Source organism: Podarcis muralis, chromosome 12 (assembly GCF_964188315.1).
Source record: "Podarcis muralis chromosome 12, rPodMur119.hap1.1, whole genome shotgun sequence".
NCBI lineage: Eukaryota > Metazoa > Chordata > Lepidosauria > Squamata > Lacertidae > Podarcis > Podarcis muralis.
The window spans coordinates 21,127,927-21,151,422 of record NC_135666.1 but is presented as its reverse complement, the minus strand read 5'-3'; the positions used below and the strand labels follow the sequence as shown (position 1 = coordinate 21,151,422).

At 42.8% G+C, this 23,496-nt stretch overlaps 1 protein-coding gene across 7 annotated transcripts in view; it reads right to left on the bottom strand.

Moving 5' to 3' along the window:
* Nucleotides 1–20,916, bottom strand: part of MPP7 (MAGUK p55 scaffold protein 7) — an 87,611-nt gene extending 66,695 nt beyond the window's left edge. For 2 of the 7 annotated variants that reach the window (XM_028751395.2, XM_077936809.1), the window contains exon 1: nt 13,881–14,073. The gene's annotated coding sequence lies outside the window, so the exon portion shown is untranslated. Of the gene's footprint in view, nt 1–13,849; nt 14,075–20,894 lie in introns of those variants that run through there. The other 5 variants (XM_077936807.1, XM_077936808.1, XM_077936806.1 and 2 more) reach the window with 5 other exon arrangements.
* Nucleotides 20,917–23,496: the final 2,580 nt, after the last annotated feature.

The window sequence follows — 23,496 nt, the reverse complement described above, 5'->3', positions numbered from 1 at the left end:
CAGAAATAGGGTGAGTTCTGAAACACACAGGCAGCCAATAGAACAGGGGCTATTTAAATTCTCAAGTCAACCAGGCCAGTAATCTGGCCAATGCATTTTGAACCCATTGAAGTTCCCAAGTCACCTTCAAGGGCAGCTCCATGCAGACTGCTCAGGGTGTTCAGGATGGTATCATCGTAAGCAACCTGCCAAATCAATCTCCTTATCCACAATCAAATCATGGATAATAGGTGTTTTATTCTGGAGAGACCTGGCATTCAGCAGCAAAGCCACAAGCCCAGAGAGTTGACTGGTTGGCATCTCCCGTTGGTTATCTCCCGCTTGGATTACTGCAATGCGCTCTACGTGGGGCTACCTTTGAAGGTGACCCGGAAACTACAATTAATCCAGAACGCGGCAGCTAGACTGGTGACTGGGAGTGGCCGCAGAGACCACATAACATCGGTCTTGAAAGACCTACATTGGCTCCCAGTACGTTTCCGAGCACAATTCAAAGTGTTGGTGCTGACCTTTAAAGCCCTAAACGGCCTTGGTCCAGTATATCTGAAGGAGCGTCTCCACCCCCATCATTCTACCCGGACACTGAGGTCCAGCATCGAGGGCCTTCTGGCGGTTCCCTCACTGCGAGAAGCCAAGTTACAGGGAACCAGGCAGAGGGCCTTCTCGGTAGTGGCGCCTTCCCTGTGGAACACCCTCCCACCAGATGTCAAAGAGAACAACAACTACCAGGCTTTTAGAAGACATCTGAAGGCAGCCCTGTTTCAGGAAGCTTTTAATGTTTGATGTATTATAGTATTTTAATATTCTTTTGGAAGCCGCCCAGAGTGGCTGGGGAAGCCAAGCCAGATGGGCGGGGTATAAATAATAAATTATTATTATTATTATTATTATTATTATTATTATTATTATTATTATTATCATCATCATCATCATCATCATCTCCAGATTCTGAGATACTGAGGGTGCAGCAGAAGAGTAAGGACTTTGATGTAACTAGTATTCCTCCACCCATATACCTTCATCCAACTCCATACCTCCCCCTATCTACCATCACAGGAATGGCATCCCTACCCCCCTGGCCCAGACACATGCATTCCTTAATCCACCTCCAATCACAGTGATAAAGAGATACAACCATCCCAGCTAGAAACCACCTCACCTCTTACCTGAGCTGTTGCAAATGCTTCCCTGTCTCTCACCTGGAGTGGGTCAGGTAGCTTTCTCCTGCACTCCACCCTTTACACACAACCAGTCTCTCACCGCAGCTGAACAGGACACAAATATCCAACAAATATCCCAGGTAACAACTGGTGATTGCTTAAAAGGAAGTGTTCCAATCAGAGCATGTAGCACTGTCATGCTGGAGCTGCACAGTAGCCTCAATTTGCTGTGACAAGACAGGATCGTTCAGAAATGATTCATAGGCACTCAGAGCATAAATCAGGTATAAACTAGCCTCAATGAACAACATTAGGCAGCACTACACCATAACCCCTTTCCCACTTGGAAACAAGCGAAGACAAGAGCAACAAGAGCAACATTCTCTTCAATATGGTGTAAAACAGCTAGACTTTTAGCATTCACACTGCTTCAGATACACTGGGTAATAATATATCAAGACACATGACAATGAATCATGAATAAGGATTAAAATAGAATTGGGATGCATAATCCAGTAGTCTATTCCCCAAACACCTAAACATGGTGGGGGAGCTACTATTATTATTAAACCTTTTAAAAGCCCCGTATTATCCTCAAATTACAGATGGGGAACTGAGTCTAAGATCATAGCAGCTTGTCAAAGGGCATCACTGAGTTTGTGGAGAAAATGCTCTCTCAATCAAGAACTACCTGGCTCTCACTTCTTAATCACTGTGGTACACCAGAAGTAAAGCAATTATGCAGTCCTCCCATCATAACAGTAATGCACTTCCTATATTTGAAATCAAAACATGAAACAGTGTCAAAATAATTACTAAGTCACCCTTACACAAAATAGTATTTTTTCAGTGTGCAGACTAACACAAATAATATTTTTATGGTTACCTTTCAGCCATGATTGCTGAGGAACAAAGAGCATCAGGGAGTACAAGGCATTATACAAGTATATGCAGGCATTTACTAGTGTTCAGTGAGTGTTTTGCAGTATTAGTGACAGAACTATTTCAGGACAGGGTAATATAGAGGGAACATGAAGCATTATAGCAGACTTATTGTTAGCAGGCTTAGAGTCAATGCTCAGAATTTCCCAGAAATGTAAATAATTGCTACTAGAAATAAATTTCAATGGGAGCTGACCCAATTACTCAAGGCAAGAGCTTCTGCATGTGGGGACACAGAATATGGTTTGGGGCACATAATTCAGTTCTTGAGAATCTGTTTTGCATATACATGCAACTCTAGCGCTTAAGAGTGTGTAATACATAGTCAGAAAGGGCAGTTGAACATGATTTCTAGGGACTAGGCATGGGGCTTTAGTACCCACAAGCCTACTTTTCCTCTAACCTTGATAAGCAAACCCAAAATTGAGCAATATTGCATCATTATGTAATTTTTACATAAAAGTAAATTATGCATTTCCCCCCGTTTGCATAATTTATCCAGGTCACAGGATTCAGCTTTGCTTCACATAAAACTTGGACTGTTTATATGCAGTGTGTCAGTATCTGCTGTAACAGAGAAATAGAAATGGGTGCCATTAGCATACTGATGACACCATGCCCCAGTCTTCTAACGATTGCTCCAAGCAGCTCTATATAGATATTAAATAGCATTGTGGTATCCTGCTACACAACCCGCCCCCCTCAAAAACACACACAGTGCAACCAACTCACAAATACTCTCCAGGAGGAGACTATGATCAACAGCAATGAAAGTTACAGAGAGATCAAGAGCAGAGGGTTACACTCCCCGTCCCTCTACTGAAAATGTTCATTCATCAGAGCAATAAAGGCTGATTCTGTTTCAAAACCAGGTCTGAGCCCAGACCAGAATAGGGTAAGACAATCTATTTCCTCCCAGATTGTCTGGATAGCCACTACCCTCTTAAACATCCTACCACAAGAAGGGGCATCAGACCTGTTTCACAGTTTGGAGCTCCCTGACACATATTGCCATTCCATAGTGAAAGCAAGGCCTTAAGAGGATTGCCAGCTCTGGCTCCTGAGAAATCATGCAGAGCATTCCAAAGTCCCTTGGATTCCGTAAGTCTCTGTGGGTGGACCATCTTAAAGGTTATAGTGAAGAGGCTATGCACTGTTAACGTATTCACTTTCTAATCTCTGCTTTTTATTTGGCACTAGTCCAGTTACTGAGAGTTTACAACAACTTGGCTGAACTTCATTATTAAATTCCTTTTTGCTATCTGGAGGTCTTGCCTTCAAATGTCATTAACACCAAAGCTGATAATCTTAAAATCCTACCAACAAACCTCAAATAATTTTGTATGCTTTATAAATATATAGCAACGTCAACTTACAACTGAACAAGTTGTAAAATATTGTTGTACAACATGCCATCTACAATCATGCTGTAAGAATTCAGTTTGCTGTTCCACTGCAACCATTTTGACCTTTTGTTAGAATGACAGAGGCAAGAAACAAATTCCTTATGTTGAAAGCTGGGTAAAAAGAGTATATGTCCATGTTCTCAAAACTTTCATGTCCTTGTCAACGCATTTCAATTATCTAGTAGTCAGTTGCCAACTCTGCCCCCCCTCCTGTAAAGTATTGATTTTGGGAAGGGGGAAATCTGGAAATTTGCTTCAAGGAATAGGAGACAAGAGGTGGCAACCATGGAGGCAGCCTAGTAACCTGGCAGGGTGCATCTAGCCATGATCAGGATTGCTGGGGTGGGCAACAAATGCAGCAGTGGGAAAGATGAAAGATTTTATAGGCAGGATCTCATATTAATACAGGAAGGACAACCATTTTTCTTTGCATACAACAGAAACCTTTGCTGTACGTGCAGATAGCTATTTGAGAGTAGAGACAAACTAGGCTGCCAAGGATCTATCATCAGTTGACACTTGCTGAAAAAACAGTGGAGAAAACAAACCACCCACTCCATTCTCTAGAAGGGGAAAAAACCATTCCAGCATTTTTCAGTCAACAGTTGAATTACTAAACAACTTGAGTAGCATGGAGGTCAGATTGGGATGGAACTATTATAATCCCATATAGCTCTTAATCAATTTAAATAGAATACTTCTACCTTCATTGCACTGCTCCCAGTGCAATCAGAAATACCATCAGAAAAGGGAACTTTGCGTCCTGATTTCAAGTAAGTAAAATAATTTATCTTTAAGAGTCCAAGCAGAAAGTGAAAACATTTCATAGAGCAAGCTAAAACTACGGTAAGTATTCTGACAAGAGACACAGTATGAAGTCCTTACCAGGGAAGCAGGGAGGAGAGAGAGACTACCAAGTGCAGCATACTGACAAGGTCCTTCCAATTACGGTCCCTAATAGCCAAACAAATGGTTCCTATAACTTCCCCATCTCAAGATTCATACAGTCATTAGCATAAGATTAGTAACAACCAGTATCAAGCAAATGACACATTCTCCTTACAACAGGGCTACAGTACTATTGTAACTCCAAATATTCGTTTTAGATTAGAGATTTCTTCAGTAGCTTGAAGAAGCAACTGAAGCAACAATTGTTGTATCTTCCCGACTGCTTAATATCATGCAGGTAGCCCACAAGTTATCCATGCAGGCACCATGCAGGTTATCCAGCCTGTTAAAATCCACACAAATGAAAGAACACAAATAACCTATTTAAAATGAGAGCATCAGAACATAGATTTTCATTCCAACAAAAATTGGAAGAAATAGTTCGAGACTTAAGAGAGGATTAAAATAAATCTTATACAAGTTGCAAAAGACATTTAACCCATATCCATACTGTATAAAGCAGACCAATCATGGTTATCCTCATTGCCATCCTACAGCTGCCAACTTGAAGCAGAATATCAGTGAGATACAATATTCTCTACATGCTGTTCTAAATATCAGTCAGACAAGGAACAACAAGCATTTAGTAAAACATACATCTCCCAGTAGCAAGCTAAAGCTTAATTCTGCTTCTGCAATACTATCATATTGACTTTTAAATTGGTAGCTAAACATTCATTCACACTTTAGGAATTTTAGTATGACAAGCCTTGGTAAGATGAGGACTCTACATATTTATTGCCCAAATTCTGTTGAGCAGAAAGAAAGCTTGAAGCTTTCATTAATTTTCCACCTCATTATATAGCCTTCTAGAGTTTACAAAGTATCAAAACTTTACAATTCAAGGCAAAAGAATACTATGTAGCTGTTTCTTGTATAAACCATTTTCTCTCTAGTAAGGGGCATTTTACAGCTAAGAATAAACAGAGCTGCCTGTTATTTCATTGTGCACCAGTTCAACTTACACTTCTTTGACTACAGCAACTGAGAGGACAGAACATGATCATAACTACTATCAAATTCAAGAGAAAATTAGCATAAGCTGAACTATGCTACAACACAGAAGACACACATCACATTTGACTGTGCCAACTGAAATATAGGCCAATCCAACACTCCACAGTACAAGGTTTCACATGTCAAATACAGATGGTACTGTTAATTCACTGTGCAGCCTATATAACAGAAGAAATCTCCCACAAATTAAAATGTTTCAAGCAATGTGGCCTTGACTGCTAAAACAATACCGATGCAAAGACAAAAATCACTTGATTTTTTGTTAGCTCTACCTATTAATCCTGTTTTTCATTAGCATGTTACATTTTCATAATTATTGTATTTTATTATGCATACTGTGAATGTCAATGTATATTTATCTAGCACCCATATATAACAGTAACAGAATTAAATTACCAAAATAGAAGGTAGCCATGCTGCGTCAGAAATCAATAAAATGAAAGGAGCTAGATCAGAAACTCAATTCAGATGTCAAACTTAATCATAGTTTGCATTAACCGTATCAAGAACCGGGGCAAACCCCAATTCACACATCTTATCCTAGCTAGCATTCTGCACTAACTGCAGCTTCTGGATCAAGTGTGAGGGAAGCTCCACATGGAGCACCTTTCAGAAATCCAGTCTTGAAGTAACCAACACATGAACTACTGTGGCAAGACTTTCCCAGTCCAGGGGTGGTCGCAGCTGTAGAACCAGTCACAGTTGGTAAAAGGCAACCTAGCAATGCAACTGGTTAAAAACTGCTCCCTTCAGAAAATTCTGGAATATCCTAAGTATAGTTTTCCTCAGGCAAAAGACATGTGTTTCTATTATCAGCCCATGGTAAAGCATTCTTGTCCTTCAAGGCCCAAGAATTCTGGAAGGAAGCAGCAAAAGTGTCAAGACATCCAGGATACCTTGGCCATCCCAAATCTGCTGCACACCCAAGGATAACTATGTGAAGTTGCTGAACTCATTTTACATTGCAATCCAGAATGGGATGGGGATTTATCAAATAAGCATCAAGACCACCAAGGAAAATACCTAGATCACACAAAATACATGAGACATAATATGTGCTGTCCTCAATATGGAACATTATGTATTTGGAAACTAGGTAAGTGGGGCTACAGGATAAACACAGCAGATGAAAGGTCTACAGGTAGAGATTTGTATTTCAGTTGTTGTCATGGTTACTTTTGTGTCCTAATATATGCCTTTCAACAGGGTGGATTGTTGGTCTCTTGATCTTGCATTGGAAGCAGTCAGATTCAAGGAACCAACAGCGAGAGCAGGTTGAAAAGCATACTTTGAGGAAAGCTAGCAAAAGATACTTAGATGTGTTTGTTTTCTATCTTACTTGGCATTCTCAACTCTGTCAAGGGTGACAAAAATCATGGTTTGCCAGTTCCGATGCCACACCAAGCCATTGTTAAGCTTTGCAAAGAAAAAAGAATTAAGAATTGACATGACATCAGAATTATGCCACAGGCATAATTATACAGTTGTAAGGGTTACAAGGCAATGCATGTGAATCACTCTGAACACTCAGCAGTACTATGTAAATACTAATTATTTTAGTTATTATTAAGTAGTCAACACCATGCAGACTGCTTGAATTCAAACATCTTATTACTCTGGCATGACCTTAAGCTGTCCTTTCAAGATTACCGTATATATTGAATCCTTGTTGATATTTTAGGACAATGTTTGGAACACAGTTACATAAATATGGACTCTATCTTTTGTTATTGCAACACATTATAATGGCAAGTCATTACTTTTCCTTGTAACATGAGGGGCACTCCCATTCAAGACAACTGGAAAAACCAGCTTCTAAATACTTTGCCAGTATTGAGAACCAGGACTTTGAAATGTTGCGCATTCCCTCTTGCTGGAATAGAGTAAGTCACATGATTATTCTTATCTTTTTAAAAAGAATAACTGTAGTTCTTTACGCAAAAACAACTAATGCACCAACAGAACCAGCAAATCATTATTCTAATATGCATAAGGAAGGTGTATGTGATGGTCCTTTACAAAAAAAAAACAAAACAAAACCACCCATCACCATCTGATTGCATCCATACTGTCTAGTTTGGTCGTTTGGTCCATCTTTCTTCCCCTTTCCTTGTTTTTTCACAGTGCTTTCAGACAATGTTGCAATGCTTCCTATATTATTATTATTATTTTCATTTTGGGGGAAATCCATTTTTATTTTTCATAAAACTCGGTGCTTAGTTCCATCACTTGTTTACCACTAGTCCTGTAATGTTGTGGTGGGTGTGGTCTGTCAGTATTCTGGACTTCTAGATTATCCAGATTCCTCAGTCTCCATTCTGATTCTTAGATTATCTTCCCCACCACACCACACCCTCTATTCATATAAATTGTCGTCCAGAAGTGGGAAGGAGGTGAGTGGGTGAGTTCTAAATGGCAAGCATCCCTGCCTCCCTTCAACTTTCATTTCATGGCTGGAAAGAAAGTAGAGGGTTACTCCATGACTGGCAGGACAGTCGTGGCCATGTCTGAATCATAGGGCATGCAAGCAACTTATCCTGCAGTGAGGGAAAGAACTAGCATTGTGTTGTCATCCCCACATTTCTAAAAAATCTTGTGGTTTGGGGGGGGGGTATGGAGAGATGTTTCCAAGCAGATGGGAAAGGCTATAGTTCAAGGTTGCAGTCTTAACATCATTTGACTGGGATTAACTACCACTGAATTCATCAGAGCTCACTTCTGAGTAAACATAGTTAGCATTGAACTACAAGTGCTCTTAATTCAACTGCAGAAGTATGTACACATGTGCAGGATGAGCAGTAGGGGTGAGTGGAGGACTAGTGTGGATGAGAGTGGAGAAGAAAACATACATGCCTGTTGGTGAAATTGCCCTGAAACACTACTTTTGAAGGACATTGCAATAGATAATCATGCACTGTATGAATATGTCACTGAAATCTGCTAACAAGAAAACTTGTATAAACTCACATTAAAAAGTTTGTGTCCAAGTACACACTATATGCATATTTATGACAGACAGAAAACTCCCACTTCACTCTATGAATAAATTAGGATACTGGCAAAGTTCCTTCAAATGTTGAGAAGTCTCCCCCTGCCCCCTTAGCAATAGATGTTATCATGGGCACATGAAGAACCCACCTGTTGCCCTAACCAGGCTAACAAATGAAGCAGTTCTAAATGTGAAAAAGGATCTGCTTCCTTCAATGAAATGAATGATAGTGTCAAGGGAGTTTGTATGTAAAACACTATGACCAAGGGAACAGACTATGTATATAAAGCAATAGGACTGTTGTACTTTTATACTGGTCACCCACCCAGTATGCACACTACTAAACTTTAACCCTCCATCAAAAAATGTTCCAAGTAGCAAATAGACACAGCAAATTCCTGTTACCCCATAAGAGAAAAGTATCTAGAATATGTATTACCTCACTTGTGAGTTATAGTGGTAAAAGTTCCTTAACCCATGTAACATCTATTAGCAGGTGAAAATACATATACAACATATGTAACATAAATTTACATGTCCTGTATTAATCTGTTCATTATAGTTGTACTTTGTAAGAGCAATCTACTAGTATCTGCAAAGAAGAGCACATATGCAGAGGTGTGGGAAAGTGTGAGTTTCCCAGAAGCCAGAAGGACCAAGTACTTAGAACAGAGACCAACAACTGGAAGGCAGGGATCGGAATACAGCTCCTGGAAAGCTGCCAACTGGCCAGCAACAAAGTGCTCTCACCATTCCATCACTTTAAGTGAAAAAACGTGTGTTTGTCTCTTATTTCAGTTGTCCCTCCCATTCATAACTAAATACTTTCAGCCCATCTGGCATGCAGCTAATTGTAAAGCTACGTAAGGTGTCCTGTCATTGTTGTCCCTACTACCATCAGTCGTGCCCCTTAATTTTAAGTGATGTTGACTGAGGCGAATGCAACAATTTTTGTGGCTCATATCTCCTGATAAGGCATCCTGGAAAGGAGGCAGAGCCAGTAGATACAAAGCAAATTCTGTACCTTGAGCTAACAGTAGGGCTGCTTCAGGATAGGCAGAATGGGGAAGTAGTAGTAAATAGGCGAAGAGATTCCTAGAAATGAGGAAAGTAGTCAGGGCTACTAAACAGTGGGTAATCCAGATTTGAAAATGGATGCAACTCTTTTTGTAGAAGTGGGTTGATAATGGAATTTGTACATCAGACCAGTTAAAAGGACCGGATGAACATTTTTTGCCATCTTCAATGTTGCAGTGTTTCAGCATTTCCTATATTGCTGGATGAAATAACTGGATAGAAATGTTTGCTGGAATGCTGTAAATTGCATGTTCAGTAGCTTAGAGATAAATGGAAAGTAAGTTAGAGTGTTCCATTCAGCAAAATTTCCTGGACCTTAAAAGGAAATGGCAAAGGTTTTTGGACTTCTACAAAGCTACATGAGTTTCCAGAAACCTAGACTTGGAGAATAAATGCATTATTAGCATATATGTGATATTAAGTAGATAGAAAATAACTATGCCATGAGAAATGCACAAACATTGCTGGAGCAGAATGCAGCCATCACCCAATGCTTATACAAGCCGCTAGAGGAGAAGTTTTACCAGAACTACATGGTTTCTCTCCCCCTTACCATGTCTGTTACTCCCCCACCCCACCCTGGATTGCAATGGAGATAGGTGACCTCAAATCCTCTCTTTGTGTTCAGGACTCACCCACCCCCAACCTGTAAAAGTCCACTTTCAACAGAAAGGCAGCTGGGAAGCAGATTATATAAAGGAGGTCATAGTTCATGCATAGGAAAGCAGTAGTGCAGATGGTGATGTTGGGCAGCTTGTTTCTCTAAAGGGCCCAGGTATTATTTCATAGCACAGACCACTTACTTTACTCAAGGGAATACCAACCAGCAAATGCAATTTCCCATTAACTTCCTCTCTCCATCTGAAATACTCTTCCTGAATTATCAGAATCTAGCTCTTCAATGCTGCATAGATACATACAATTCAAAATTGAATAGCTGTGTGGATGATGTGTCTTGAGCATCCCCATTCATGCCAAATCGATATGTTCTGAATCAAATGCAGATGTTGAGCTAGTAACTGTAATCAAAAGACCCTCAACACAACTAGAAAGATTAGAATTATAAAAATCCTACCCCGTAGTGCAAGTCATATACAGTGGTACCTCAGGTTAAGTACTTAATTCATTCCAGAGGTCCGTTCTTAACCTGAAATTGTTCTTAACCTGAAGCACCACTTTAGCTAATGGGGCCTCCTGCTGCTGCCGTGCCGCCGGAGCACGATTTCTGTTATCATCCTGAAGCAAAGTTCTTAACCCGAGGTACTATTTCTGGGTTAGCGGAGTCTGTAATCTGAAGCGTATGTAACCTGAAGCGTATGTAACCCGAGGTACCACTGTATAAACAGAGAAGGGAAATAAATATATTGCAACTTGCAGATAACTGGCAAGATCCATAGTCAATGTTACATTGACTATATTGGGGTTGCTTAGTACACGTGTACTATTTAGTTTGGATGGAGCAAGAAGGGTGAGTGATAATACTTACCAACAGTATGCTATGCTAACAGGGCCTTTTCTCACACTTGGCCAGAAAAAAAATGCTGGGGCATGAGGTTAAGAAGTGCTCATGGGTGAATGCCAAAAAGCAATATGAGGTGGTGGTGTTAACAGGCAAACAGAAAATCACTTGAAGAGATAAAAATGAATATGACAAAGAGCTGATTAATAGCTATTACACAATCAATATAAAGTACAACGTAACCTAGTCAAATTTAATAAAGGCAACATCTGTGCATGAAGTACACACACTTTGTAAGAAGAGCAAGAGTCACAACCCGTTCAGCAGATCTTAATAAAACTTGAATATTCTTCATAGGTTAATTCACTGGAAAGTTCTTTAAATAAACTTCTGAGTACACCTCTCAGATGTGATGGCCTATATTAGACTTGTGGGATTAGATACATAGCATAACACCACACAGTAATTTAGTCACAAAAGTATGCCTCTCACAAGTCTTATGACTTATGAAGTTGTCAGACTTTCCAGAAATTTTGGCCTAGGTTTAACAAAGAAATATACAGCTACTGTACCACTATTTAGTTATGTTTTTGCACTACCACACCACATGCTATTTTCAGTTTGATTTTAACATGTAAAAATTCTTCAGTTGTGAACAAAATGGGGCAGGGCAGTTTAAAATTGAATTAAAACCTTCCCTGTGGAAGTTTTGTTGTTGTTTTTTTAAAATAATAATATTCCTGATGATGCTTGAAAAATTCAATTAAAGAAACCTTAAAAATCATACTTGTATATTAATTGATTCATACAAATTTATGTAGATTAGACAAAAACAACACTGGTTCTGAAGAAAGAGGCATACTATCATTTTTTACATCATGCAGGTAACTATCAAACCAGGCACCAAATATAAAAAAGCTATCCCTCAGGGTGATAGAAGTCTCCAACACATATGGAGTTGTACTTATGTGAATAAGACATGAATTATTATTTTTAAACCTGCTCCTTGTTGATCAAAGTCTTTGAAATAATTTAAAAAGCTGTTTGATCAATTAAATACTACAACTCAAGAAGTTATTCGGGAATTCAAAGATGCAATCTCAACTTAACAGTGGAAGAAGTCCCATGCTCTTAGAAATCATGGCTCACTCTGATCTGTCAGAATCAATCACTTCTTAACCATATACTGAACTCCTTTTGAAGATGGCCATGTTGTACATCTCAATCTGCTAATATTCCATTGCTAACTTTCAAGGGCTGCCCAACACACCATGATATGAACCTGAGTTCAGTCTACAGACTGGCAGCAGCTATCCAGGGTTTCAGATAGGGCCTCTCTCAATCCAGCCTGGAGATGCCAGCGATCAAACCTGGGAGCTTCTGGGTGCAAGGCATGTCCTCTACCACTGAGCCATGACCCAGGTTCAGTGTATACTGCAGTAGTTAGGAGCAGGAACGAAACTCCAGAAAGCACCCCAGCCAGTAGACCGTTCAGTTCAAATTATATCTTTCAGCTGCCAAAATCCCCTTCCCATCTGTGATATGAAGATAATGGTATTTTTAAAATGCTTTATTTATTGTTTGTGACTACTTTCGTTATGTTACTTTTCTTTCATGTTGTAAGCAGTCTTGAACATGATTTGAACTGTGGAAAGGAAGCATGCAAATAAAATTATTTGTAATACTGGCCTATCTTGCTTGGCAAGTGTAACAAGGAATGAAAAGCAGATTTGAGCATGCTTTCCCCTCACATGTGGAAAGCAACACCCACCTTTCCAGTGAGCAGTCACTGCCTCACCCTACACCCCTAGAATTAGATAACAAGGATTGTAAAGCAAATTTGACCTGCCAATACCTTTCATTTCATAAAGAGTATCTGCTGGGTCCATAGTACAACCAGGAATGTAACTCCACTCCAGTTAAATCCAGAAACCTTATTCCAACTCTTCACAAAACCCCAAGCTGGAGCAAGCAAGAGGGGAGGACGCTGAGGGTACTTATTTCACTTGTGGATCACTTCCCATAAAACTGTCCCAAAGCAATGATGACAGGGCATTGCAACACAGGGACCAAGTCACAGCACTGGCCTTCCAAACAGGGGACCAGACCTGGAGGTGCCAAGGACTGAAGCAGGGACCTTATGCATGCAAAGCAGACACTCTCCTACTGCTCCACAGCCCTTTCCCGCAAAAGATCCCTGTTTCTGAGGCAGACTCAGAGGCTCCCTTTACATAACCGCCTCACCACCTGGCAGCTCCGCACACCTTCGCCAGGAGGATGCGAGAAGTGGGGCGGGGTGGGGGTGGGCTTATCCACACCCAGCGCCCTCAACGCCCCCCCCCCCCCGCGCGGACTCGAGAGACAGCTTCCTTCTGCCACGAGGAAGGAGAGGCGTGAGGTAGGAAAAACAACACGCGTCTCTCTCCCTCCGCACGGTATTCCCACGACCAGCAGGTCCTCTCCTTCGTGGGAAAGCGACAACTTTTACTAGGGGTTAGTAAGCACCCGCGGAACACGGCGCGCTGTTGTTGTTGCTTTCTGACTTCCGAGTACAAACACGCCTGTGGGAGGGAGGGAGGGAGAGAAGGAGGGAGGCGGCGGTTGAGCTCCGTTCACCTGCTCCCAACCGTCCCAACCGCCGCCCGCTCACGCGCCAGGGGGACGCTCCGTCCGTCAGTCAAGGGAGCAGCTTACTTCTCTCTCTCTCTCTCTCTCTCTCACCCGAGCCCCGCCCCGCCGCCAAGTCCGTCCGCCGAGCAGCGCAACCCCATCTGCCCACCGCGCGCCCAGCACCAGCCTCTCTCCCCTCAGGGCAAAAGCGAAAGCGCGGAGGTAGGGAGAAGAATCCCACCCGAATCTCCGGCGACAGACCTCCCCGTTACCTCAGCGCCCAACGGCGCCCCTTCCGCTCCAGGGGCCGCCGCGACAGCTCCGTAGCCCCTTATTCATTCGCCGCGCCGCTCGGTGCCCGTCGGGTTGGGCTGCCCAGGCGGAGCCAAACCGCCAAAAGCAACCCCTCCCCCTGAGAAAGAGGAGGAGCTCAGGGACGGAGAGAGAGAGAGAGAAAGAGAGAGAGTAGGAGGGGCGTGGCGCCTTACCTGCCCCGCCCCGCTGTTCAGGCCACCGCCGCTCTGATTGGCCGCGGTAGGTGTTCTCCCCGCCTTGCGTAGGAGAACTGTTCACCTTGCCGCCTCATTGGCTGGGGAAAGAAGCGCAAAGCTGGCCCCTGATTGACTGCCGCGCGACGCCTGGAGGCTGTCACGTGAGGCTAGGTGGGGAGTCGCTGTTAGCAAGGTCCGCTAGGCAGATCCACGGGCGTGTTTGGCCTCTTGTTCCCAGGTGGTCTCTAAGCGGGAGGTGGGGGACGGGGCAGCGCGGGGCTGTGAATTCTGTTTCTGGACGCATTTTCCCTTGCTTGCTTCTCCCTGAGCCGCCTCTTGAGATGAGCGCATAAGTCGAGAACCCTGTTGAATCTGGAAGGAGGCGCACGCTTGGATGCCCTGGTGCAGCTGCGGCTGGGAGGCTGCACCCACCATCTCCCAGGAAAAATTCAAGGCGAAGAACCTGGCCCCGCCCATCTGCCAGCGGAGCATCTGTGACTGTTCCTATGCTTGCGTCTCTCCCGGTCCCAATTCCTTTTGTATCATACCCAGCTCCTGTCCCTTCCAGGAAGAAAGGTGAAGCAACCGCTTCAGGTGGCAGGATCCACAGTGGAAGCAACCCCCACCCCCACGCGCTTCCTGATGTACATCTTCACTCATCCCTCCTTCTATGGCAGCAAGGCGTGGGGTGCCATTTTGTGGTTCACCTCAGCCACCAAAATGTTTTGGGCCGGCCTGGATTAAATCTATAATATTGCAAAAGCCTCCTTGTTGGACAAGCTTTTTCTCAAGCCGGCTTGCATCTGATTTGAAAACCTAAGCCATGTGCATCTGAGACAGCACATGCACAGATGGTTGCTTCATTGGAGTTTGGGGCAGAGGGGTGTTGTAGGTGAAAGGTGGAAAATGGAGTAATGCACATCTGGTGAGGACATCTCTGCCCCTTTGGTGTGTGCAGCAACTTATGAATGCAACATCAAACACAGCAGGGAGGAAATAGCTTAGCTGCATTTTAAGCCATGCATATGTACATAGCCCTAAAACACATATTGTGCCTCCACCCCTGGCCACCTTTGCACCTGCCTCTGGTTGGTGGATCATTCAATCAATAAATAAAATAGGTTTTAATGATAAAATAGACCCTGTAAGCATGACTGTAGTCAGGTTTTATGTTGGGGTGGACAGAACCTCAGCTGAATATTTTTATTGATTTAGGGGGGGGCAGCTATGCCAATGCTTGTAGGTAGGGCTGCCCTGCTCCTCCGGGTCTAATTAACACATAGGTGCTTTCAGCATTCTAGCCATGCTTGCCTTCATAGGCATTGTTATGAGATGGCCCAGGAGACAGCCCCAGGTCTTTGTCACCTAGGGTCTTGGGCCCTGGATCTCCTGTTCTGTTCCCTACTTTTTTCTACATGTAAAACCAACTTGATTTGCTATCATGCTATTTAATGTTGGTGAGCAGTAAATGGATCAAGGTCTACAAGCAGATCAGGGGTGATTTGTGGCAAGAGTTTCTTACTCTCAATGGTTTAACAATGCAGCAAAAACCAATTCTCTTGACTGCTGAAATAAAGCAAGCTTTGGAGACAAAACCAGGCATGGACTTTTGTGTGGAGTTCAGGTTCTCAAAATAAATTCATGGGTTAAGCATGCAGTCAGAAGCATCCTGTACCTTTAAGTGTGTGTTATCCCACCCCACCCACTATTTTGCACCTGGTTGAAGTTGGTGGACTTCCAGGGTTTAGTAAAAACCACAGTAGATCCTAGAAGCCTGAAATCTGCCTGCCCAGCTAGTTGCCAAAAATAGGATAGCTAAAAAAAATGTTGGGCAAGAGTTTCTGCAACATTCCTGTATGTAGAGGAAGCCCAGTGCTAATGAGGGGATTTGTGGGCTCTAGAACAAACATGCCAGTTCCCAATTCAGGGTGAAATCCTTATTAAATTAAAGCTTATTAAATAAACCATGCTCCCCACCCTACACACAGCCTGGGTCCTTGTCACAATTACCACATTTGCACATAACACTAAGACATACCATAGCAAATGCACAGACTTCCAAAGAGAAAATTGTAGCTGCTTTGCTTCTTGCTGGTCCTTTTAGCTCAGCATGGTGCAACACCTAAGCCAAGTATCATTTGAACCCAGCATCTTGTTTCAGCTCTCTCCTCCTTAACCACAGTCTGCAGCCTGGGTTTGTTCCCATGCCTGTGGAATGAAACAGATGTACCAGGGAGAACTGTTCCCTGTTTCCTTTTCCTGTCCAGCTATGAACATTCTAAAATATTCCAAAGATTCTGTGTGCTGTCTTCTGGCAGCCTAATTGCAATACACGAAGGGAAATATGTTTGATGCTTTAAATCGGCCCTGTTCCTTTAGGGATAAGACAGCTTAAAATATAATAATGTGTCAAACCCATTGAAAATGGCTTTTTTCTTACAGAAGAGATGAAAATGTGTCTCTCGTATGAGGTAGGAGCAAACTTATTATACAGTGGTACCTTGGGTTAAGAACTTAATTCGTTCTGGAGGTCTGTTCTTTCTTAACCTGAAACTGTTCTTAACCTGAGGTACCACTTCAGCTAATGGGGCCTCCCGCTGCCGCCGCGTGATTTCTGTTCTCATCCTGAAGCAAAGTTCTTAACCCGAGGTACTATTTCTGGGTTAGTGGAGTCTAACCTGAAGTGTATGTAACCCGAGGTACCACTGTACATTCCCAACTGATCAAGGGTGGTAGTCAACTAAGCTTTACTCAGAGTAGACCCACTGGAATTAATGAATGTGACCAACTTTAGTCCAGTAATTTCAGTGACTATACCTTTGTTGAACACCACTCTGGGAAGAAGACTAGTAGGACTGCTTTTGTGTTAACAGCAACTTAACTTTCAAAAGCCACCAGATCAAACTTCCATAGGACAACACTGAGTATTGCCCAGAAGTTAATAATGCAGATTAAGCTGCAGTTGAACACACAGGGCCAGAGGCATGCCATTTTAGTGTCAACCACACAACGTTTGAGGAGGGGAATTTTTCTGACTTTCTCCTTAAGCCCACTAGCAGTGCAGTTTCATTCTGTAGCTTAATTTTTTAGAAAGTAGTAGAATTGTGGAACCATAGAATTGTAGAGCTGAAAGAGGCCTCAGGAGTCACCTAGTCCGTAGCGCAATAATCTTTTCCTCAACGTGGGGCTCAAACCCACAAGCCTGAGATGATCTGCTGATGGAGCTATCCCAGAAGGGTAGATCTCAGTGATGCATAGTAGATTACTCAATGTGTATATAGATGTAAAAAAGAAAAGAAAAAGGTATTCCCAACATATTTGGGCTGTATACCCCTTATTTGAGGGAGTAATTCAAAGGGGGTTGTTGTTAAGAAGTGGTGCCAAGCTTTGTATTTCTCTTGTAACTACATAGGTTAAGTAACAGTTCCCCTTGAGAAGGGCAGTGTCGCCTGAAATGTGATAGGACTGTGGGTATTTTTTGATTTTGTAAGTCTTCCTTGTATCTTGAATACTGAGCTTTATACTACAGTGGTACCTCGGGTTACATATGCTTCAGGTTACGGACTCCACTAACCCAGAAATAGTGCTTCAGGTTAAGAACTTTGCTTCAGGATGAGAACAGAAATTGTGCTCCGGCGGCGTGGCAGCAGCAGGAGGTCCCTTTAGCTAAGTGGTGCTTCAGGTTAAAAACAGTTTCAGGTTAAGAACGGACCTCCGGAACGAATTAAGTAAGTACTTAACCCGAGGTATCACTGTACTAAGTTCCACTGCAAAACAATTTCTTGTTCAATGTGGCATCAATTAGGCCACTAGCAGAGAACAAATCTACCCAACAGGTGATTAGAGAAGGAGGCCTTATCCACATTTAACTCCCCCCCCCTCTCCAGGCAGAGGTTTGTGCTTTAATGCTCCTTGTTGGAGCCCTTTCCACCACCCCCCACCCCCGCTTTCCCTACCGAAATCTGTTATTTAAAGCTGAATCAGAGCAAATGTCAATCCGGGTTTTCCACAACTTGACGTTTGCTCTGACTGAGCTTTCAAGAGCGGGTTTTTGCAGGGAAAACTCCAGAGAAGAAAAAAAAAAGGGGGGGTGGTGCTTGGGCACAGACCTGGAAGGAGCAAAAGAAAGGTGCGGATAAGACCTGAGCCTCTTCAATGTATGTGAAATATCTAATATCAGTTTTTCTTCAATAGCAGCACCACTATTTTTTAGAACCAAGAGATTTGCACTTACCCTTATTATGAATATATGTTTATGTGTTGCACATTTTCAGCGCCATGCTTTTTAAATATTCATATGTTTTATTCATTATTAATTTAAGACGATCAAGTAGCTGTCAGAACAATTAGCTGATTTACTGCAGGCTGAAATTCTTTCATTCACTAGAGGCAATAAAATTCCACCAATTTGAGTTTCTTTTCAAAAGCTAGCATGCCGGACTGCACTAAATGAGTGCTATATTTCTAAGCGTGGAAATGGAGGGTTGCGATCAAAAGGCCAATACACATTTTAAATAGGACTCTTGATACCCAGTGCACGGCCTGAAGTGTGCCTTGCTAGGCATAGAATTGCAGCTCTGGCAGAAAGATTTGTCTCACCCATAGTCTGTAGACTGGGTACACGACATGCATTTAAAGAACATCCTGAGTCCCCTCCAAAGAACTCGTTTGTTAAGGGTGCTAGTAATTGTATCTCTGTGAGTGGTAAACTACAGTTCCCAGGATTCATTTGGGGTGGAAATGTGCTTTAAAATGTGTGTTCTCTAATTAATTACTTACTTACCTAGGTTGTAGGAAGACCAAATACCGGTATGACATGTGCAGCCCTGAATTCATATCTTAATATACATTGCTTTAAAATTCAGACCTAAGCCTTGGGAGTCTCTTTTTCACATCCTGAGAGAAGTACCTTAAAACCTTGCATTTCTTTGCAATGTTGACTGTCCCACTGTTCTTTCACTTGCAGCTGATGCCTAGGCAGACTAGCTGAAAAAGCTCTGTTTTGACAGCGGGCATGGGCATAGATCTGTAATGTAAAGGATTGCTTATTTTGTAATATCAGCTGTGATGGATGGCTGAAGCATGCCAGTGATATTTTTCTAGAAAAAGAGGTGTCAGACCTCAACATGAACGCCTCCCTTGTTCTCTTATAATAGCAATGGTGCCCACCTGAGAGGTGCTGGAACTGAGTTCCAGTTGAAAAAAAGCCCTGGGTGTGCCTGACAGCCATTTAGCAATGGGAAACCTATGACTTCCCCAGAGGATGATGAACTGCAGTTCCTATTACAGTGATATCTTGGATTACAGACGCTTCAAGTTACAGATGCTTCAGGTTACAGACTCCGCTAACCCAGAAATAGTACCTTGGGTTAAGAACTTTGCTTCAGGATGAGAACAGAAATCGTGTGGCGGCAGCAGGAGGCCCCATTAGCTAAAGTGATACCTCAGGTTAAGAACAGTTTCAGGTTAAGAACGGACCTCCAGAACAAATTAAGTTCTTAACCCAAGGTACCACTGTATCCCTAAGATGACCATGCTGCCTGGGGCTTATGAGAGTTGGAGCTCTCATAAGTTGGAGTTGGAGCATGAGATCCCCATCCCTACCACATCTTGCAACTTGGAACCTGTGCCTCTAATCCTCGACTTGAAAGCTCAGATGCTAAGGCATTATAAAGATTCAGTGTTTGGGACCCAATCTATATTTAACAGACCTCAGACCTCAACCTATATTTAACAGACTTCAGACAGTATTTAAGTAGTTTGCAAAACAATAAATGTAGTACAGTACAAAATAAATAGATAACCAACAATGGAACCAAAAAACTGCAAACAATGCCGTGCAATATTAAACAGAACTACAATGAAAAGCAGTAAAGCAATACAACGCCCCCCAAAAAAACATAGCAGTTCATTTTGAAATGTATTTAGAGCCAGGGATTCCTTCCTTCTTGCCAAGGCATATCCTAACTCACAAAATGCACACACCCCTCTAGCACAAACACCCCACACCCAAATTCTGCCATTGCATCTATACAAATTATGTAATGCCAGCCATCCCACTGAACTCGCACACCAAGCGCATCATTTACTCCAATATCTCCCACCCAGTCACCAGCCACCACGATGAGCATTCAGCCCACTTCCATGCCACAAATTGTATTGCAGGAACACCAAGGAGAAAACAAAGCCGTTCGCTGCCAGCGCAGTATAAATAAAGCCATCAGTCGCACAGATGAGCAATCTGCTCCAGAGAGCACTCTGCTTCTTGCCCAGGTTGGAACTGCACACACCCCTCCCTGGTCCTCCGTCCTCTCACCAAAAAGTGCCCTCAGTCAGGCCAACCCACACAAGAGGCACTCTTAATAAAAATGAAAATGGAGGTCACCCCCATCACAATCCTCAGCATTGCTAGTTTTGTAACTCTCTGACTAGACGGTAGTCGTCATCAACAGCTGGTTCCACTCACTTCCTCAACAAGATGACTCCCAGGGCGGCCAGGACTATCAGGGAGTGAGGAGAACAAGTATGCGTAGATTTCTCTTCCCGTCCCCCCTCGGTCTAGAAGCTTTAATGTCAATTAGTTTCGGAGGTCCTCTTTAAGTAAATGGCTGTGGCATAAATGAGCCATGAAACAGGGTTTTCCCCCTCAAGTTATGAATGTAGCCGCTGAAGAATTGTTAAGAAAGAAAAGTTGCCTTTATAATACATTACCCAGCAGTTGGAGCAACTCTATCTGGGGGTAAATTATCTGGAACTTTGCTGCTTTAGCAAGAGATACAGCTATGCTCACCTCACCTGGTTCTGCCGCCACACTGCCATCACAGGCGAGGCTCATTCCAGGGAACTTAATGGACCCTCATGCAAATCCCCAAAGGTCTTTCTGTGACTCTCACAGAGGGAGATCAAGCTGTCAGCAGGCAAATGTTTACCCTGGTATCACAAGGATTATTTTACGGTCTCAGCATGCTTAAATTCTGAAGTCAGTGGGACTTAAGCATGCATAGCTCTGGATAGGATTGCAGCGAGCGCTGTAAATAAGGTAGGGGAGATTCTGTCATATGAAGAATTTCCTGTTTCCAGAATGCGGCCTGTTTCTAATCTGTTGTAAGGTTCTGCCGAGCTCTGATATGTTTTATTATTTTTCTGCAGAGATAAAGTTCTAGTCCTCTTAACCTCCTGGCTCTGATGCTCTGGCAGAGCATAACTGAGATTCTTGCATAATTAAACAGTGGGCTCTCAGGTGACACTCACACTGTTCAAGTGTATTCTTCAGGCTTTCGGCTTGCAGCCTGGATCGGTTTACATCTGCATGGCTGCTGAGAGAAGGGTTTTCCGAGGTCACAAGGGGGGGGGTGAACAACCTCTTGGAAAAGAAAGTGCTTAACCAAAGACTCCTTACTGTTGCAGTTCAGACTCCAGATGTGAAGTCAGTGGTTGAGCCGGGGGGGGGGGGGGGCGGGGCGGGAAACAGCTATGCATATACCAGAGGAATAAGGGCCTGTGAGAGGAGTGAGAGAGGCAATAAGCAGAAGCTTTGTTTCAAAAGATCTGATAGTAAATGCATAACTTAAAGGGCTGTGCTCTTTATCAAAATAAATAACAAAAGGCGGTGCAGGAGAGGGCAGTTTTCATAAGGACTGTTGCATAAAGGAAAGGGGGTTAACCATTGCTTTTTTCCAAAAAAATTAATCTTTAGGAGTACTCTCATTTTGACGCAAGAAAACCACCATTTTATAGTTCAACGGGGAAAATAAATACAGTAAATGGACAAAAGTACAAAGATTCATAAAATGATTAGGGGTACGCACACCCGATTCCCCCCAGAAAGAAAGCACTGGGGTTAACTATTTCCTCTCGCCATGGTCTCGATGAGAACCTCCCTTCTCAATGGTGGCTGTTTGGTCCTAGCAAGCTCCTTTGGAAGCGGGTGAATTTTCATCAGGATTGCATTAGCAGGGCAGGAGAGCCAGTGTGGTGTAGTGGTTAAGAGTGGCAGTCTTGTAATCTGGGGAACCGGGTTCGCGTCTCCGCTCCTCCACATGCAGCTGCTGGGTGACCTTGGGCCAGTCACACTTCCGTGAAGTCTCTCAGCCCCACTCACCTCATAGAGTGTTTGTTGTGGGGGAGGAAGGGAAAGGAGAATGTTAGCCACTTGGAGACTCCTTCGGGTAGTGATAAAGCGGGATATCAAATCCAAACTCTTCTTCTCTTCCTAACCTCCTACCCATGGCCTTGCACCATAGTCCCATTGTAAATTGGAGGGGGTGGTACATGGGAGTAGCCACGGGGGAGCAGGGGGGTAGTTACCCCCCCTAAATCAATCAAAATCAATATAAATCTGAGGTTCTGCCCCCCTAACAAAAATCCTGGCCACACCCACGAGGCGGTACCTATTAACAGTTTCAAAACTGATGCATTTCATGCCCTGTCTAGCTTGCTTCTATGGTTTTAGCCTTATGTGCCCTTACTTTGCGATACTGAACTCAGTAGGACCTCTGGATAAATATGCATAGGGTTGCATAGATGTTACTGTTTTCCTGCATGCATAAATATATATTCAACATTATGTATTTTATGCAGCACTGTTGGTTATGTGTATAACGTTTACCTTGCAAAATAAGAAGAAGAGAGAGGCCTTACACTATAGAGTTTGACCATGGGGAGTGAATGTGATGAATATGTGAGTATTCTGTTGTGGATAAATACTAAAGGTTTGGCAAAGGGCATCACAGGAAAGGTGGATTTAGTGGAGAGATGTCAATGGACACTTGGTTTTCAAATTCTTTGCCATACAACTGCATGTTCTAGAGTGTCGGCATGCCTGGGACCCCACCCAGACCACTTTCTCTAGGTGCTGAGTGGTTGGCCATTGCTGAGTCTCATAATCCAAGCAGATGTTTGCCAATAGTTAACAGATTATGGACAAGACCTTATCCTGAGAATGTAAGTAATCATGCTACCACATCTTTTCAGAATGTTTTGTGTCACGTATGGATTTACTAACCTTAGCAAGAGAGCTCCTGAGCTCTCTGTAGAGCCTACCTTATTGCAGAGGGTTATGCATTTCCATGACTATTAACTGGAAGATTTTATAAGATTCTTTAACAGCAACCCATCCGAGCAATTTATTTTTAAAAAATAAGTGTGATGAATTACCTTTTAAAACGGTCATCTGTAAAGGAGCAGACTTTAATACTTTGCTGGCATTAATATCCTGATCCCAAGATTTGACTCAAGCAGCATAATCCCCCATAGAGGCTCCACCAAAATTAATGAATGAACTGCAAGAGAAGGTTGTGCAGCTTGTTTTGATGAAGCTTGCATAAAATTTCACATCTTAATTAGTGTGGGGTGGGGAGGGGTGCAATTTGGGGTTTTATCTTGTTTTTGCCTTGGG